This window comes from Heloderma suspectum, chromosome 3, assembly GCF_057233095.1.
Source record: "Heloderma suspectum isolate Gila_16-S chromosome 3, 16-S_ref, whole genome shotgun sequence".
In the NCBI taxonomy this organism is placed as follows: domain Eukaryota; kingdom Metazoa; phylum Chordata; class Lepidosauria; order Squamata; family Helodermatidae; genus Heloderma; species Heloderma suspectum.
The window spans coordinates 261,449,603-261,468,355 of NC_139460.1; the positions used below are offsets into that span (position 1 = coordinate 261,449,603).

An 18,753-nucleotide genomic window follows, 5' to 3' on the forward strand; every position below is an offset into this window, starting at 1 on the left:
CAACAGGTTGTGCATTCGGGGTGAAAAAGGTCATGCACCCATGTTCTATAGGGAAGAAATATGTGTGGATGTCCTGTTTTGTGACCACTGGAAAGCCGACTGAAACTCCTCCCGCCCTTGCATTTATCACATAAGCATTTATTTGGAAATATCCACACCTAAACACCTGAGATTATTCTGAGTAAAGCAGTTGCATTGCATTTTTCTTCCTTGTAAGTACTGAGCTTAATTTCTAATTGTCACTAAGAGGAAGACCAATTTGAGATAGGTTGGCCTGTACCAACTGGCCAGAGATCTAGGTAGAAAAATACAAAGTTCAATATGCAGTATATTTTTGTTCGTTATTTTAGCAAAATATAGAGGAATAAATAAGTGTACCTATCCATTTTGTAGTTAGATTTTTAAATGGGAATGTACATCTCTTGCTTCCTCACTGTTCTTGCTCTGTCTTTCTGGTGTTTCCTTCCTCCTCTTTCCATTTCCTATTAGACTTCTAACTATTTCTTCTACTTCATCTTCCATTCTTAGTTCTCAACCCTTGCCTTAAATATTACATCATGTTTTTAACTCTTTCCCCATCACATCTGCATACCTGATTTCTTGCATGGTGACCACACTGCCATTGGGCTGGGTTGTATGATTAAACAACCCACTGCCCACACACACAGGCTGTGGTATGTCCTTGTGCATGTGTGTGGCCATTTTGAATATTCAATGCCTGGGTGCAGCTGTTGTGACATGAGAACCTGGGGACCATGGGTTATGCAGGGGTTAAACCACTCACATAGCCCACAGTCCCAGGTTCGCATGACACGACAAGCCACAGCTGGGTACTGAATATGCAAATCCTGCCAGGCGTGTGCCACAGCCCATCATGACTTAAATAACCCACGGTGGGCTGTTGTGATCACAACCACCCACTGTGGCTTAGTTTATTCATGGGAGCTGTTGTGTTGTGCCAGGTGTCCATGGGCACCATTTTTGCATAGCCCCCAGGCTTGTCATGTCACGCAAACCCAGGTGGCAGGGGGTGTTTGAGGGTTAGACAACCCTCAAATAACCCATGGTTTGTTTTAGTGTTATTTGAGGTTGCAACCTCAAGCAACTGCTGCCTGGGTTCATACAACATGACAAGTCATGGCATGCTGGGCACCCATAAGTGCCATACAGAAATGGGTCCCAGAACGATGTAACAGCTCCCGTGGGTAAATTAAGTGACAGCTCTCCCCCAGTTTGTTTTAATATATGTAAAACACTAGGTTGATCCTGGAAACTTTCCTCTTAAGCTGCTATGTGACTGGGACATGCTTTGTCAAGCATTCTACAATTGAAGTACAAAATATGAGCATGCGTCTTTGCTTCCTGTTGAAGCCAAGCTTTAAAAAAACATGTTGAGGGGAAACCATCACTTTAAATATATAGTAGTATGGTTTAAACTATTTATTGGATAAAAAGTTTTTAGAGGTGTGTGTCTGAAGCGGTCCTATAAGAATAAATGAAAATTGCTTGGTGGTACAATGGCTTATTTACTGTGGCAAGTTTTACCTAGCACAGTCAGACAAGAGTATCTTTAGCATGAAAGGCTTTATTGCTGTCTACATAGTTACTTTTTCTTCTTGATCTCTTGCAGTCCTCTTTACATACTCTTTCTGTTTGTTTCTTTGAGCTTTTTCTCTGTGTAGTAGAATTTCATTGCACATCACTGTCGCTCTTTCCTGAAATATTATGCATTTTCCTTTGTATGTTCCTAAATCCATTTGTATTTTTGCTCCTGCTAATGTTTGCAGCATTACCCAATGTAGTGCCATCTGTGAATTTTACTAACATGCTGTTTACCCTTTCTTCCAGATCCAGTTTCTGATCCTACTTCCACATTTGGGAGTATGCAAGGGACAAAAACACCTCTTTGCGTAGCTTGACTGGATGCCCCAAGACTAGGATGTTAGTATACTTAAACCATTTTCCTTCCTCTGTGATGTTGCCAATAACTACTTGTACATTGGTTGTTTGGCTATAATTGGTTATTGTGGCACTTTATTAATACAAAACGCCAGTAGTGAAGAAACTTAATTTATAGAGCTTCTGTAAAGTTTGGCCAAGATGTTCAAACTGTGTGCCAAAAGCCAGGCTCCTAATTAATCTGGATATGATAGGTTCTTGGAAGCACTGACTGGTGTCTGTTCCCATTATCAAGTGATAATTTAAAAAGCTCAGTATTTTTAATTAAAACAAATCCAAATGTACTTAGGAATCTGCTCTTAGGTATCTGTGTTTCAAAAAAAGGTTGTGTGGTTATAATATATAAAAGGGTTTGCATTTAGGCTATCATAAGATAGTAATATCTAAAATATTAAAATGGTGGCATTGTATTTCATTATTTTTATTTGGTTTCACAATGTACTCCATAGTTAAATATCCATCTTCCTTACTGGAGTCTCCATCTTGAGTAGAACAATCTTCTACCATATTCTAAATGTTTGTTTGGCATCTACTAAATGCTAAGCAGTTGGTCAGGTCCTTCTTTAGAGCATTCTCAAACATAGTGAAATCAGGCTTGTCAGTGACTTTGCAGGGATGTGTCTTCTTACCTCTGTTAATTTCTCTGCCCCCCAACAGTCTTTTAAAAGCCTGAAGTGAAAGAGAAAGCCACCATACAGGAATCCACAGGAGAGTTGTGCTGCTCTAACTAAAAACAGTAGGGATAGTAATAGGGATAGGAGAGAATCAGTGCAGTTTGGGTGAGCAGGTGAGGGGCTGCAGTGCTTTTTGCTACTTAGTTGCTTATCCAGGAACAGTTGCTACTTATGAACCTGCTTTATTCTTTGTCTGACTATTAGTTCATCTAGCCCAGGACTCATGGGTTCTCCAGTGTCAAACACAGATTTTTTCCAGCCTTACTGCCTGATACCTTCTAACTGGAGATGCCAGGGATTGAACTAGGACATTCCACATGCAAACTATATGCTCTTCCACTGAGCCTTGCTCCTCCTTCCAAAATTTATAGTCCTATATCTGAGCAAGGCATATCTAGATTTTAATCCAATCTCACATACCTTCTAGCCTAAATGGCAAATCTGAATGGCTGAATACAGTTAATTGGGAATATTTAAGTGGATTTGATGTGGGGTGGGGTGGGTGTCAGTAGTAATGATTATATATTTTGGCTGTAGTGGTTTTAAGATGAGCGCTGCCTTTTAAATTTTAAAATGATGCAAAAATATTTGGAGACAGAAATCCTAGGTTAACCTTATATTTAGTTATTATAGCTGAGTGGTGTGTGCTTTTATCCTCCCTGACCTCTCTGGCTTAATTTTTGTCCATTTATCCTGGTACAAGTTGATTGTGAACTCATGTGAGCCAGATTTTGATGGTGGGAGGGGTGCAATTATTAATTTTTATTGTTCCCTAACATAATTGTGCAAATTTACCGGCTAGTGTTCCGTTGTGCTACTTTGAAATCTCATTAAAAAAATCTCTACTCTGTTTGAAAGTGTCTGACAGGAGACTGGAAGGAATGAAAGATTGTATGGGGTAAGAAGGGCAAGTGAGGAAATTGGTAAGTAATAGATAAGTGGAAGTATGGTGGGGATGAATGAAAGAAGCTGTGACATACTCGAACATTCAGGGCAGTCCTCCCATGAAGCAGGGTGAGGCATCCTGGCGGAGTGGTAGGAGTGGCAAATAGCACTGCTCTGCATCTGCCAGAAGACCCCGCTGTCCCACCACCTCTAGCAGGTTCTCTGGAGAGCCCTGCCAGCCATTCCCCTGCTGTGGCATTTGCCACAGTGAGAGAGTGGCCAGTGGAGCTTTTGGGAGCAGCCATCCCCCCCTTCTCTCGTTGCACCCCCCCCTTACTTTTGCTGTTGCAGCATTAGCTCTGTGAAGAGCTATGTGGCTGGAAGAAGTGGATGCAGGGTTCTCTCAAGAGCTCACACATGTCTTGTGAGAGTCCCGCAGCAACTTCTTCTGGCTGCGCAGCTCTCCATAGAGCTGATGTGGCAGTGGTGACAATGGTAAGGGGATGTGAGGCGCGTAATGGGGGAGGGGTGCGTGGATGTGGCTTAGGCAGGAAGGGGTGCAATGTGGCAGGAAGGGGTATGATGTGGCAGCACATGTTCTCTCCCTGCTCATGTGGCAGTAGAGCTTGCACTGGGGATATGAAGAGTGGTTGATAGAAGCAAAGGGTTGTGAATGAATGAAAGAAAAAGGGAATAGGGAAAGGGTGATTAGGGAAGAATAGCACAGCAGCAGGTTTTGGGAATCAATGCAGGAAATGGAAGGGATAGCACCAAGCACACAGGGGATGAAGCAAAAAAGAGAGGGGCAAATTTCAGAATTAGACCTGAAGTGGAGAAATGTATTATAAGATACAATATGCCCAATACATTTTGGCACATTGCCTTCTACAGGAGTTGAGAGATTTATTTTCCACATATTGTTGGCATATTGTATCTTTTAATACAGAACTCAACTCCAAACATCACTTTTTGCCTTCCCCTTCCCTTCCCTTCCCTTCCCTTCCCTTCCCTTCCCTTCCCTTCCCTTCCCTTCCCTTCCCTTTCCTTTTCTTTTCTTTTCTGAACCAAGGTTATTTACTTGTGGATTCAGTAGGAGCTCTCTGGGGCACTGTCTTTGATACTTACAATTGTAGTTGCTGGGGCCAGCACCCTGTTCCTGGAACTCTGCACCCTTTTTGTCAAGGCAGAACCAAAAAGCCCAGTTGGACTTAAAGGAGCAAGCTCAGATATTTCATAGGGTCAAGTCCAGGCAGGAGGTAAAGCCAGACAAAATTTGGAGCAAAGTTCAGAGATAAGCAGGATTGGAAAGTGAGACCTTCCTCCCCTGTACCGAGGGTGTTCTAGATGCTCACCATGGCAGCTTGGCCCAATGAGCAGGGGAAAGAATGGGCCAAAATGTTTTTTATGCCGATGCTAAGGCAACTCAACATGGCATTTGACTCTTTTTAGGCTCTGTTGTGCCTGAAGTATCTGTCAGTGACTGCTTTGGAGAGGAAAGGTGAAAAAGAAACAGTCTGCTCTTCGTTACCCTACTTTTCTTTCTCCACCCTTCCCCCCCAGTTTTTTTTTTTGAAGGCTGCTAAGGTTGTGTGTGTGTGTGCGCGCGCGCGCATGTAATGAATTTAAAAAGTGGGTATTGAACATGTAAGTATGCTTACAGCCAAGCATGTAAGAGTGGATCACAACAGAACGTAGAGATCCTCTACTCTTATGAAAAAACACTATGGCTGCAAATAGCTCTCCATCTCCTCCTCAAACTGGTAGAAATGTTGACAGCAGAGAGCAACTTGCAGGCAAGAGCCTTCAGTCGGCTGGGAATTAGCTTGAAGAGTTACCCAAAAAGCCTGCTGCTTGCTTCTCTTCAGCCTGTGACCCAAGCTGTGGGGGAGTTAGATGCACATCTGCCCCTGCCCAAATCCTGAAGCTGTGAAGGAGGCTGCCTCCTTACAGCCTGGCCACAGGGTGGGGGAGGTAAATTAGCCTTCCAAGGGTACACTTTGACCTCCTTTCAGATGCACAACTGGCATTTGTCTGAAGGGGGCTGATCCACGTACAGATCTCTCCACTGAGACAGGACCTCAAGTTGAGTAGGGTTCTTGTCCCCATGTAGTGAGCCCTGTTTATATACATCTGTACGTCTGTTACCTCCCTTCAGACTGATGCTGATCACATGTGGGGACACATGACCGGCACATGCATCACCATCTAGGGTCAGGGCTGACTGGCATGTTCTTGTAAGCATCTTCAAGTATTTTATCGCAAATGCCTAAAGAGGGCTGGTGTCTTCAGTATTTTGTGTGCTGTCTTGTCAATGCTAATGGAGGAATTATTGTGGATCAGGTTCTGCACATTGCCCACTTTCAGAGTGGGGGTTGTATTGAGTCAGATACAATCTTACCTCCCCCTTAAAATTCATTTCTGTTATTTTCTGTGTTTGTTTCTGGAGGACAAATACGCAACTGGGATGAGAGCCCATCCATACTTTGAGGGGGCAGGGAGGCAGGGCATGTAGCTAACAAGGCAGTGGGGATTTTAATATATTACCTTTTCCTGGGTGTCTCTTTATTCTTTTGAGAGTGAGTAGACATTTGAAAGTTTTCACTTTGTTGTCAGGCCAGGGCTTCTCTTTTTGAGTTATATTCCTCTACCCAGGGAAGGAAAGCTCTAGATGTGTCAGTGCAGGGATAGCTTCTATGGATTAATAAATCCTTTCATGTATGTATGGTTCTTTTGTTCCTGCTAAAATCACCATCTGTTAATAAGCTTTTAATTTGCACTTCTCATTGCTAACCAAGAGAGTGGCGGCAAGATAAATCCACGTAAAGGGTTTCATTCTTGTAATTGTACACAAGAAAGTTTTAAATAACAAATTGCTGGCTAACGGAGAGAAATGCATCCAAGTTACTCTCTCATCCTATGCTGCCAACCATTTCCTCTCCTTTTGCTGAAGCAGATAGGGAGAAATGGTCTCTGCTGCTTATAACTATTTGGGTAGATTTCAGTAATTACGCTTGCCGTGACAAGTGTGGCACTACCATCTGGCAAGTATGACAAGCAATCACTCCTCCCAACACAGAAGATGGAGAGATTGTCCTGGTAATCCCCTACCCCCAGTTCCGACATTTGGAGAAGGGCTGGTGGTGATTTGGTAGCTGTGTGGCCCAAGGCCCCTGGAGTGCCTTGGCCACACAGAAGGAAAGCAGCAAGCTCAGTACCCTTTCCTGATCTGGGCGTTTGTGGGCTGCTTCCCAGCATCAACCAAAAGCACCACATTCCCACCTCTTTCTAGCAGAGGAGAGAGGTGGGAGAGAGGTTTCTTCATCTGTTGGTCAGCACAGATAGCTTGAACCTCACTGCCAAGCAGCACCTAAAGTTTGCATACAGTCCCTCTTTTTCCTGCAAGAAAGGGGGTGTTTCAGTCATTGCTTGGTGGCAGTAGGGCTCAAACACTACTGCTGAATAGTGGCTGAAATCTACATACTTACTGCCTCTCTTTTCTGCAGGTGAGAAAGATGGGGAGGAGACTTCTTTAGCTGTTCCTTGGCACAGGTGCCATAGCTCCTCTGTTGAAACCTGCATGTCCCCTGCTTTTCTTCTGCAGGAAAGAGAGGAGGTTTCTTCAGCTGTTACTTGGCAGCGGACTGGTGATCCCCTTTGCAGAGCATCAGCTGCAGCCAGACTCCTCCTTGCCTATCTTTCCTGCAGGACAAATGGGAGGGAGGGGACTTCCTTTGTTGGGCAGAAGCCCTTGCTTTAGATGCTGGGAGGAACCTGGTGACCACGGTTTTTGGCTTGACCACCAAGGCCAGCCAAAAATGGTAGAACCTTGAAAAAGAGAATGCTTAAACCCCAATAATTCTAGAAACGCTGATAGTACTTCTGTCAGTGGGTTTCAGTGGCCAAGTTCTGCCCTGGCTGCCCCTGGAAAAATTACCATTTCTTCTCTTCAAACTGTCTAATTAAAATAAAAGAGAAGGAAAGAAGTGTGGTCACCGTGAAAGTGTAAATGTGGGTGAGCAACTTGTGGCCCTCCAAATGTGGCCTACAACTCCCATCATCCCTCACCATTGGCTATGTTGGCTAGAGATGATGGGAGTTGTAGGCCAAAATATCTGGAGGGCCACAAATTCTTCTTTGTGGTCTCCGTGCATCATACATATGGGCTCTGTGCCTGCAGAGAGCCTCGATTCAGGAAACCTCTATACCTGAAGAGGTTTTTTTGGTGGGAACCCTTCCCCCACCATCCCAGTGTGCATGTCCCCGCGGGTTCCCATTTATTCCCTCAGTTTTCTTTTGGCCACCGTTGTGGTAGTCTTGTGAGGGAACTTTCTCTTGCATTCAGTTCAGTCTGAAAGCGCTTTTTCAGCTGAGGTTTTATCCTTTCTGTCTTCTTTCTGTTAAAGTTTTTTCTATCTTTTCGTGTTTTTATTTTATTTGTTTTCTTGCAATCATCCTTATGGCACTTAAGGTGCCATTTAGTAAGTGTTTCTATTGTGGAGCCGAGTTACTGCCGTCATCTACCAGTTCCAGGTGCTATCCTTCAGCCTCTCCACCACACCGAGAGTATTTACCAAGTGCATGGCGGTGGTCTACTCTCATCTCTGGATACAAGGTGTTGAGGAGTTACCTGTACATTGACGATTGGTTGTTGGTGCTGTTCACATGGAACCATCTTCTTTGGTCGATAGAGGTGACCTGCAGTCTCCTTTGGAGCCTGGGACTTTTGCCTCACCCTCAAAAAATCTCATCTGCAATCTATTCAGAATCTGCAGTTCATTGGGGCTCTCCTGGACTCGCTTCAGCAGAGCGTTCTTCCCACGGTACTGAATGGAGGTTCTGATCTCATTGGCGGCAGAGCTAAACCATCACAAGGCCATTTCAGTGCTCAAGAACCAGCATATGTTAGGCCTGATGGCTGCAATGACGTCCGAGTTCCGCTACGCTTATTTGAATATGAGGCTTTTCCAGAACTGGCTCATATGCAATTTCCATACCAAGTGGGATGCCCGTGAGACCTAGCTACAGCTTCCGCAGGACATCAGGAACTCTTTATGGTAGTAACTACGGATGTGTCACTGTCGGGTTGGTGGGCTCATTGCTTGGGCCTTACGATTCATGGACAATGGTTCGCCATGGAGGCAAGGCAACATATCAATCTCCTAGAGCTCAGAGCGGTGAAAAAGGCCCTTCAAGCATTTGAGCTGAACCTGGTAGACAGATTGGTCCAGGTCACCTCGTACAATACCACGCTTGTTGCGTACCTGAAAAAGGAATGGGGTACAAGGTTGCTCCTGCTCCTTGCGCTAATGTTAATTTTTGTTGTTGCTGGAGCTTACCTTGTTGGATTGGACTGTTCACAACTCTCATTGCCAGTGTGGACAACTTCCTGGCAGTCCAGCTAAGCCAGACCAGGCTTACCTCCCACAAGTGGGAGTCAGACAGGTTGGTCCTGAGGACTCTGTTTCAGAGTTGGGGCATGCCACATGTGGACTTACTTGCCACTCGGGACAATGCTGTGTGCAAGAATTTCTGCCGCTGAGTAGACTGCGGTGTGGGTTCGTGGGGGGGCGCTGCCATTCTCTCATGGATAGGAGTGCTGTTCTACCTTTTCTCCTGTTCCCACTGATCACCACGGTTCTGGCGAAAATTGGGAGGGGCAGTACTGAATGCATCCTCATAACTCCTTGGTGGCCTCATCAACTGTGGTTCACCCCACTACTCGGGATGGCGCAATGTTGATACTGTCATCTCCCATCACTTCTGTTCCTTCTCACCATGGAGAACATCTGGATCCAACACCCAGACTTAGCAACCCTCTGCCAGACAGCGTGGAAGATCAGGTGACAGAGACTGAACCAGTTCTGGCATCAATACAAAAAATCCTTGATGATGCTCATAAGTGCTCTGCACAGCATTCCTACACAAGGAAATGGACTGCTTTTTCTGCTTTTGCTCGTGATTGGGCCTTCCACCTGTTCCAGTGCTCCCTATACCATATACTTCAATTCCTCCTCTCCCTCTTCAAGAAAGGACTCAAATTGTTTTCTCTCAGAGTTTATTTATCTGCTGTCTCTGATTTTCACCCTCCTGTTGAGTGTTTCTTTTTCTTCTCTCATCCGACAGCAAAAGGATTTCTGAAAGGGATCAGGAATCAGGCACCACCAGTTCGCTCTACAATGTTAAGCTGGAGGCTTTCTGTGGCGCTTAGGGTACTTTTATCCAAGCCTTATGAACCACTAGCAACTACAGACCTGGACCTCCTGTCGTGGAAGGTGGTGTTTTTGGTGGCCATCACATCTGCATGGCGGGCTAGTGAACTCTGTGTGCTCAGGGTAGACCAGCACTCTCACTTTTCACCAAGACAAAGTGGTCCTCAGGCCTGACCCTGTTTTCCTACCTAAAGTTGTGCCAGACTTTCATCCGAATCAGGGCATTATTCTGCCTGTTTTCTTTGCCTTTCTTTCTACAACTCTGAAGTTGACATTGAACGCGCTCAATGTGTGCTGTGCTTTGGCTTTTTACAAGTTGAGGGCTGAGAAATTCAGACTTTCACCTTGCCGTTTTGTCTGCTACGGTGGCAAACGCAAAGGCCAGCTTATCTCAACTCAGCATCTCACCTCCTGAGTTGTCAAGACCATCGAGCTATCAAATGAGCTGGCTGGACTCTCGACCTCTCTGCCCCAGTCCAAGCTCACTCTACTTGTGTGGTAGCGATGCTGGTCACATTTGAGAGAGGGGCTGCCCTCCCTGAACTATGCCATTCTGCAACCTGGTCGACATCGTCTATCTTTATTAGACATTGCAGACTGGATGTTCAGGCTAGAGCTGAATGTGTTGTAATAGGACACCAACATGCCAGCTTGTAAGTTAGGCTGCTACTCGCCCATATGTGTGATGCACAGAGGCCATGAAGGAAAAAGACAGGTTGCTACCTGTAGCTGTAGTTCTTTGAGTGGTCATCTATACATTTACATAACCCACCTGTCGTCCCTTCTTTGGTGTCATACTTGAGTTTGGTGATGGGTACTGAAGGTATTTCTTCTCAGTTCCGAGGCTACAATGTTGGTCTCAAGAAACTGAGGGAATAAGCGGGAACCTGCTGGGACAATCACACTGGGATGGTGCAGGAAGGGTTCCTGCCAAAAACCCCTCAGCTATAGTAGTTTCCAGAATCAAGGCTCTGCGCAGGAGCAGAGCCCATATGTGTGATGCACAGATGACCACTTGAAGAACTACAGCTACAGGTAGCAACCTGTCTTTGCCCACCTCTGGTGTAAAGAATATGGAAATTGCCAGTAAGAGCTTGTTTTAGACTTGAATAAAAAAGAGGCACCTTCATGGTCTCTGTGCATCACACGTATGGGCTCTGTGCCTACGCAAAGCCCCATTGGGGAAATTTCTACAGCTGAGGAAGTTTTGGTGGGAATCCTCCCCACCGTTGGTGCTCGCTGTCCATAGTACAACTGCTGAGGTGTTTTTTCCTTCTACTTTGTCTTTTTGTTCTCTCATTTTTCTTCTTGTTACTGTTTTGGATTTTATTTATTCTGTTGTGTTTGCAATCTCTGTGATCGTCTATGGGTGTATGGCCATGAGGGCCCCAATTCAGAAGTGTGTCCATTGTGGCAGTAAATTGTCTCTTACTGACAGCACTCCTTCTGACTTTCTGCCTGAGAGGAGCACAAAGTGGAGGCCTGTGCTCATTGTCAAGACATAATTGCTTTGACATGCTGCAGGCTGTTCTGTGGAGGAAAGCCATTGAAATGGTGGAGCCATTGGCAGACAAGCCTGCTGTGGCACAAGTGTCAAAGGACTCCCTGCCTGCCTTGGGGTGTCACAGACCTTTTCCTTCTCACCTCAGCCTTTGGGAGTTTTGGAGACTGCTTTCTCCCCTGCTTGAGCCCTGAATTCGAAGTGTACAAACCCACTCACACTTGGCAGGCGTTGAAGCTTATTGTAGCAAAGAAGCTATCAAAAAAGGCCAAAGTGCAACAATAGAGCCAAAGAAGAAGAAGTGGAAAAGGCAGCAGTCAGGCCAGCTACAGACACAACACTGCAATTCCCCATTTTGGCACCACTCATACCGCCGACCATATCAGCTCCTCCTCTGATGTTTAGTTTGCCAATACCACGTTGAGCCCAGCTTATGGAACCAGCTCCCAGGGCCAACCATGTGCAGGATCCTATACCAATCAGATTTACACTAGAAGGCGAGATTAGAGAGGTCCTGGTCCTGAGTTTGAAGCTGACTTATCAGAGTGGATCTCCCGATTGGAGAAGATCTCCGGATTTCATGTTCTCAGGCTGCTGCTCCTCAGGTCAGAGCGTTCATAGACCATAGATCTAAAGGACACGTATTTCCATATTGTCATCAATCGGAAATGCCAATGCTTTCTCCAATTTGCCATCTGGCCTGACACCTGTCAGTTTGGGGTGCTGCCCTTTTAACCTGCCACTGTACTGAAGATCTTCACCAAGTGCATGGCTGTGTTGGGGGTTCACCTTTACATCTAAGTGGCGGTGGTGTACCCCTACATCAATGACTGGCTGCTGCTGGCGTCCACAAGGTCGGAGATCACGCGGGCTGTTTCCCTGACATGTCACCTTCTGTGGGATCCCTGTCTCTACCTGAAGAGAAAACCTTCTTGAAGCTAATGCAGATAATCCAATTAATTGGGGCAGTCTATGGCAAGACAAGCATTTATTTATTATTTATTTATTTAAAGCATTTCTTGGCCACCTTTAAGGGCAGAAGCCCTCCCAAGCGGCTTACAGCAATAAGATACATAAAACAGTTAAAATATTAAAAGTGATAAAACAGCAATAAAAGCCAACAATAACAGCAACAATAACAGTCATATCAAGAAAAGGCCATGGTAAAGCAATATGTCTTCAAAGCCTTATTAAAAGTCTGAAATGGCGGAGCATGGTGGGCCTCTGATGGCAACTTGTTCCAAAGGTGTGGGACCACTGCATAGAAGGCCCTCTCATGTGTAATCATCCACCTGACTGCTCTCATGGGTGGGGAAATGAGAAGGGCCTCTCTTTCTGATCTTAAAGAGTATTCGTTCCTCTGAACTGTGCATCAACATTGACATGCTGTGCAGGAGAGTTACCCATTCAAAGTTACCCACGTGGGGCACATCCAACAGTTAATGGTGCCGATGGTGGGTACTGCTGTAGTAGTACTTTTTGCATGGTTGTGGATGAGGGATGCTCCAAAATTGGTTCATCCAGCTGTTCAACACCCATCACACCTTTTTCATGTACCCCAGGAAGTGGACATGACACTTTGGTGTGGTAGATGGACACTTCCAATCTGTGTCTGGGAATCCCATTTCTCCAGCCTTCCCTGTCCCGAATCCTTACCACAGATGCATTCCTATCATGGTGGGGAGCTCAATGTGGGCCTTTGGAAATACAAAGGGTGTGGACCAAGGCAGAATCCACTCGTCATATAAATTTCTTGGAATTACTGGCAGTCAAGAAGGCCCTGCTAGCTTTTGAGACTGATCTCAAAGGTCACTTAGTTGAAGTAGTCTTGGACAGTACCACCACCATTGACTACTGGAACAAGCAAAGGAGTACAAAATATCTCCCTCTGGTTGACCTAATTCTCAAGATCTTTGACTGGTGCATCTCCCATTGGATTGGTCTGTTTGCAGTGTACATTGCTGGAGTGGAAACACCATAGCCAGTGGGCTGAGTTGGACCTACTCCATTTCCCACAAGTGGGAACTGGACAAAGCAGTCTTTGCAGACCTCTTTCACTTTTGGGGCACTCCAGAGGTGGACTTGTTCATCTGGGTAGTCAACACCATTTCTCAACATTCTGCAGCAGAGGGGGGTGGACGAGAAGTCTGTGGGGATGCCTTTGTCTTCCAGTGGACAGAGTGCTATTTTATCTTTTCCTACCCTTCCCACTCATAAAAGTGCTTATGAAGATAAGGGTGGAGGGGACAGATTATATTCTGATCACGTCATGGTAGCTGAGGCAATCTTGGCTCACCCCTCCATTTCAATTCTCCTGCAGGGAGTGTCAGTGGCTTGCATTGATCTCAGACATGATTGCACGGGATCAAGGCAAGAAAAAGCATCCAGACCTCAAAACGCTACAACTGATGGCGTAAAGGGTCTATTGACGCTTTCTGACCCTTCACTCCCTGCCATGGTAAAATGCATTTTGTACGCTGCTCACAAGCCATCTGCAAGATGTTCTTATACCTGTAAGTGGGCATCTTTTTGCTTCTTTGCTGCCGCTCATGCCTTTGACCCTGTTCAGTGTCAGATGCATCAAGTTTCGCAGTTTATCTTGTCTCTGTACAATAAGGGTTTACACCCCTCTTCCCTGAGAGTATATCTGTTGGCTATCTCTGCCTCTCATGCTCTGGTGGATGATTTCTGTTTTTTCACACCCGCTCACAAGGCAGTTTCTTTGGGGTGTATGGGATCTCTCTCCTGTAATTCAGTTCCTTGTACCAACTTGGAGTTTGTTGGTTCTTCTGCTGGCCTTGACTGCCAAGCCATTTGAATCTCTTGTGACATCAGATTTCCATCTCCTGTTATGGAAATCTTCCTTTCTGATGGCCATTACATCAGCCCACCAGTCCAGTGTACATTGTATATAGGCCCACCTTATGAGTTTCCATTGTGATAAGGTGATATTCTGTCCTGACATTGCATTCCTGCCCATGGTGATGTCTGAGTTCCGCTTTAATCAGGCCATCATACTCCCAGCTTTCTTTCCTTCTTTTTCTACTCTGCTTGAATCTCATCTTCATACCCTGGATGTTTGAAGGGCATTGGTTTTCTACAAATCGCGGACTGAGCTCTTTCATCAGTCCCCTTGCTTATTCGTGTGCTGTGGTGGCAAGTGGCAAAGACTACAAGTGTCATCTCAGAGACTGTTGTTGTGAGTGGTCCAGACTATTAAGTTGGCGTATGAACCGGCTGGCCTTGACCTTTCTGGTCCAATCCAACATCACTTGACTAATGCCATGGCTACGTTGGTGGTGTTTGGGAAAGGAGTCTTCTTTCCTGAGCTGTGCAGAGCAGCCACCTGGTCAGAACCTTCAACCTTCATCATCCATTAACTGACTTAATATGTGAGCTAGAGCGGACTGCTCTTTCAGCTGTGCAGTTCTGTCCACTGTCTTGTAGTAGAACAAGACTGACTCACCACCAGTAAGTTAGCTTGCTATTCACCCATATGTGTGATGCACAGAAACCATGGAGAAGAAAGACAGGTTGCTTACCAGAGCAATTACCACTGTAACCTATAACTGTAGTTCTTCGAGTGGTCTTCTCTGCATTCACACAGCCCACCCATCATCCTGCTTCACTATCAATGTTGGCTGTGCTTGGTTCTGAGGCTGCAATAGGCAGTTTCAGGGAACTGAAGGAATAGGCGAGAACCCGCTAGGGACATGAGTATTGGGATGGTGGAGGAGGGGTCTCACCAATAATTCCTCAGCTGTAGGGGCTTCCTGGAGGCGTACACCTATATTTGTGACTAAAGAGATGACCACATAAAGAACTACAGTTACAGGTAAGCAACCTGTCTTTAAGCAGTATGGTGCTGAATTGAGGGAAGAACTTCAACTTGCATTATATTTTAGAAACCCTGGGTTTAGCATTGCTGATTCCAGTGTGAGATTATGTTTGCTGTTGAACATACAGAAAGCCAAGCATTTTAAAATTTTATTTAAAGGAGGAATCTTGGACTGTGGTCTGTCGAGCTTTCTGGCTTGTAGAAGAATAATTTCTTATCTAAAAATTATTTTTTCCAGAGCCTAAGCGGTATTAAGGCACTTGGGGAAATATGCAATACTTCTATGAACTACACAGGACTCTTTCTGTGATCATGATGGAGCACTCTGTACAGTGGAACAGTGTGTTGATCAGATGCTATCGCTATTAAAGCATGACCTATACTCTTGAGAAAGTGAGGGAGAGACGCATTTACAGTTAGATAGATTAAAGCTTGCAGTACATAAAGCCAAAGGATGCGCTGCTCTTCTGCTCCCCACCCCCTCCAAATCCCCTAGAAGATTAAGATAGTCTGCCAGAGCAATTACCACTTCATGTGAAGGTAGAGGCAACGATTACCTGGGATTTGCAGATTTGTTTCATCCATATCAGTTAGGTTCTTGCATAGGGATGCATGGTGATTACATGATGTCAACAGAGATCTGGGGTGGTGCAATGGCTAAGAAAAGTAGCTATGCATTGGGATCTTATTCAAATCTCACCTCTTCCAGGAATTACTAGGTGCCTTAGGAAAGCCGCATTTGCTCAGTCTTTGACTAATAACCACAATATGGGAATGATAATACTGATTTACTATAGAGGGGTCTTTGTAAAGGTTGCCAGGTAATGGGAATGAAATTCTTTGAACACTTTGCTGTATAAAATATTATTATTAGCAGATAGTGATATGCTTTCGCTAAGTGGCATAGTGCGCTTGGCTGTTCTTCCTTTTGGGAAATACAGCTGGTAGTCTCTTCCACTACTGTGGTCAAATAGGCAGGGCTATGTGTACTGTGGTATAATATATATGGCAACAAGGCACTGAATTCTGCAAACGATATGAATTATACAAATGGAGCAAGTTTGTATGATTTCTCTTATTTTGGATAAATCTGCCTTTTTACTGTTCTGCATAATTTATTTTGATTTTGCTAGTCATGAAGAAGGGAAAAGCTATACTAGGTGCTGAAACTCTGTCCTCTAACTAATGGAAATCCTACTGTGCAACTCCTCTGGCTTCTGAGATTTCACCAGGCAGAACCCACACATTCCCAAATTTACCTTGGCAACAATAGAGGCTGGAAACATGCTTCTTTTTTAATGAAAGCTGTACTTTGTAAATGTCCATCAGATACAGTGAACACATGTGACTATTTTGCTGCATTTGTTGAAGTTTGTGCATTTGGCACATGTGATTGTTAGCATAGGGTATATGTTCAATGTCCTGTACAGAAGTGGTGTTCGTGAAGGATGTTTATAATATGTGAAGTGATCTTTTGAGGCTGTGCAGAGTCCATGTTTGAGGTTTGACTATAGATGGGATTTTCAACCAGAAGTCTCAGTTGAGGTGGAGGTGATGCAGATTGAATGGGTGAATCTCTTGAAGAGTTCATAGTGATCTATAGAGTTACCATATTCATAGTCCTGTTCTCTGGCCAAATTAATTAATCTACTGTTCCTAATAAGTATCTATCCCATCTTTGCAGAATCTCCAGTCTGAACTCTTACAGCATTGCAAGACCAGATTCTGTTGGCTAGTTGCTCCTACACTTATTTGAAGTACAAGAAAACACTACCTGTGTTGTAGCCCAGCCTTGCAAATAAGTCCACAAAAGGTACTAGCTCACCTACGTTTTACTAGCCCACCTGGCAATGAATAACTAATTTTGGATGCATCATCAGCCTCGCAGGGTGGGGATGGGGATGGCCAACGCTCTTTGGTTGTACTAAAGCTTCTTTGCTTTGAGGCAATTGCTTTCTGGCAACTCAGTTTAATACTTCTCTTTTCCCTCTCTTGTTTTGTGTTGGTAGAAAACAAGTGCTTTTCAGATTATTGGTTTTTGTGCAGCACTGTTTTAAGCAGGTATTTAAATAGCTGCTGTGACAAGTAACAATTGTAACCATGGAGGGAGATTTTTGTAAATTGGAGGGCAGTTGGTTCTCTTAGCTTACCAATGCCAGGATGTTTGTGTTGTCATCAACACTACTTCATGAATGGTCACCGTGAAGCTTTACCATAATTGTCACTGTCAGTACTTCTTGTATTTCATTGTGGCCTCACTGCTTACAATTCTGCCCCCATTCCTTTCACCATATGTGTGTGTGTGGGATAACATACCATGTATCTGATAAGTCAGGACTACTCCACGAAAGCCTACGTCCTGATACATTTGTTAGGATTTTAGGTCTCACAAGGGACTCTGTTATTTTTGCTGCAATAGACTAACACAGGCGTGGGCAGAAGGTAGATCAAGGTCTACTGTCAGATCTCTGGATAATTTGCAGTAGATCAGGAAAGGTTTTTGATTCCCAGTCTGACAATAGGAACGACTAAAAAAGATTTCCCCATATCACTGCCCCCCTGAGCATCTTGCATCTGGCTCCGATTATACCTGGATCTCAGGGTTCTAATAAAAAACCGAAAAACAGATATCTCAAGCCTGTCTGTCTGTCTCCCCCTGAAATAACAGCTGTCCCTCAGGCAGATTTTCCTTAAGGTACTCAGAATGCCACAAATTACTTCTCTCGTGTGTGAACAAGTGGACTTGTAAAATGTTGGCCTTTAACTTTTGTGGGTTTATATGCCTTTTATTTGTCCTGAATCTCCTACCAATCAGCTTCATGGGATGACCCAGGGTTCTAGTATTATGAGAGAGGCAGAAAATGTCTCCCCATCCACTTTCTCTACACCATGCCTAATTCTGTGCACCTCTATCATGTCTCTCCTCACTCACCTGTTTTCTAAGCAAAACAATCTCAGATGTTGTAACTTTTCCTCGTAGTGGAGTTGCTCCAGCCCTTTTCTGCACTTTTTCCAGCTCTACAATATCCTTTTTTAGGTGTGGTGACCAGAACTGTACTAAGTTCTTTACTAAGTGTGGTCGCACCATAGATTTTTATAAGGGGACTATGATCTTGGCAGTTTTATTTTCTCTTCCTTTCCTAATTATGCCTTACATGGAATATGCCTTTTTCACAGCAGCCACAGTCTGGGTCGACAGTTTCATTGAGCTGTCTACCACAACCCCAAGATCTCTTTCTTGGGCACTCACTGCTAGCTCAGATCCCATCAGTTTATACTTGAAGTTGGGATTTTTGCCCCAATGTGCATCACTTTACACTTGCTTACACTGAATTGCATTTGCCATTTTGATGCCCATTCTCCTAGTTTGGAGAGATCCTTTTGGAACTCCTTGCAATCCCTTTTTGTTTTAACTATCCTAAATACTTTATCATCAGCAAACATGGCTACTTCATGGCTCAATCCTAATTCCAGGTAATTTATGAATAAATTGAAACGCTTTGGTCCTAAAACAGATCCTTGTGAGACTCCACTGTTTACATCCCTCCGTTGGGATGTAAACTCCTACCCCAAAGTGATTGCCTGCTTTCTGTTGTCAGACATGTTAAATTAAACATTGGCAATTGACTATACATCCGTACTTGAAAATATCAGTATAACACATTTATTTCTGTCACTGGTGTCTGA

General features: G+C 44.5%; 1 protein-coding gene across 14 annotated transcripts in view; it reads left to right on the forward strand.

Moving 5' to 3' along the window:
* The window catches only part of LCOR (ligand dependent nuclear receptor corepressor), a 105,796-nt gene that overhangs the window by 6,072 nt on the left and 80,971 nt on the right, over positions 1 to 18,753 (forward strand). For 6 of the 14 annotated variants that reach the window (XM_084846579.1, XM_084846586.1, XM_084846581.1 and 3 more), the window contains exon 2: positions 1,849 to 16,879. The exons of 2 other annotated variants lie outside the window; for them this stretch is intronic. The gene's annotated coding sequence lies outside the window, so the exon portion shown is untranslated. Of the gene's footprint in view, positions 1 to 1,848; positions 16,880 to 18,753 lie in introns of those variants that run through there. 6 more of the 14 variants (XM_084846593.1, XM_084846591.1, XM_084846584.1 and 3 more) reach the window with 4 other exon arrangements.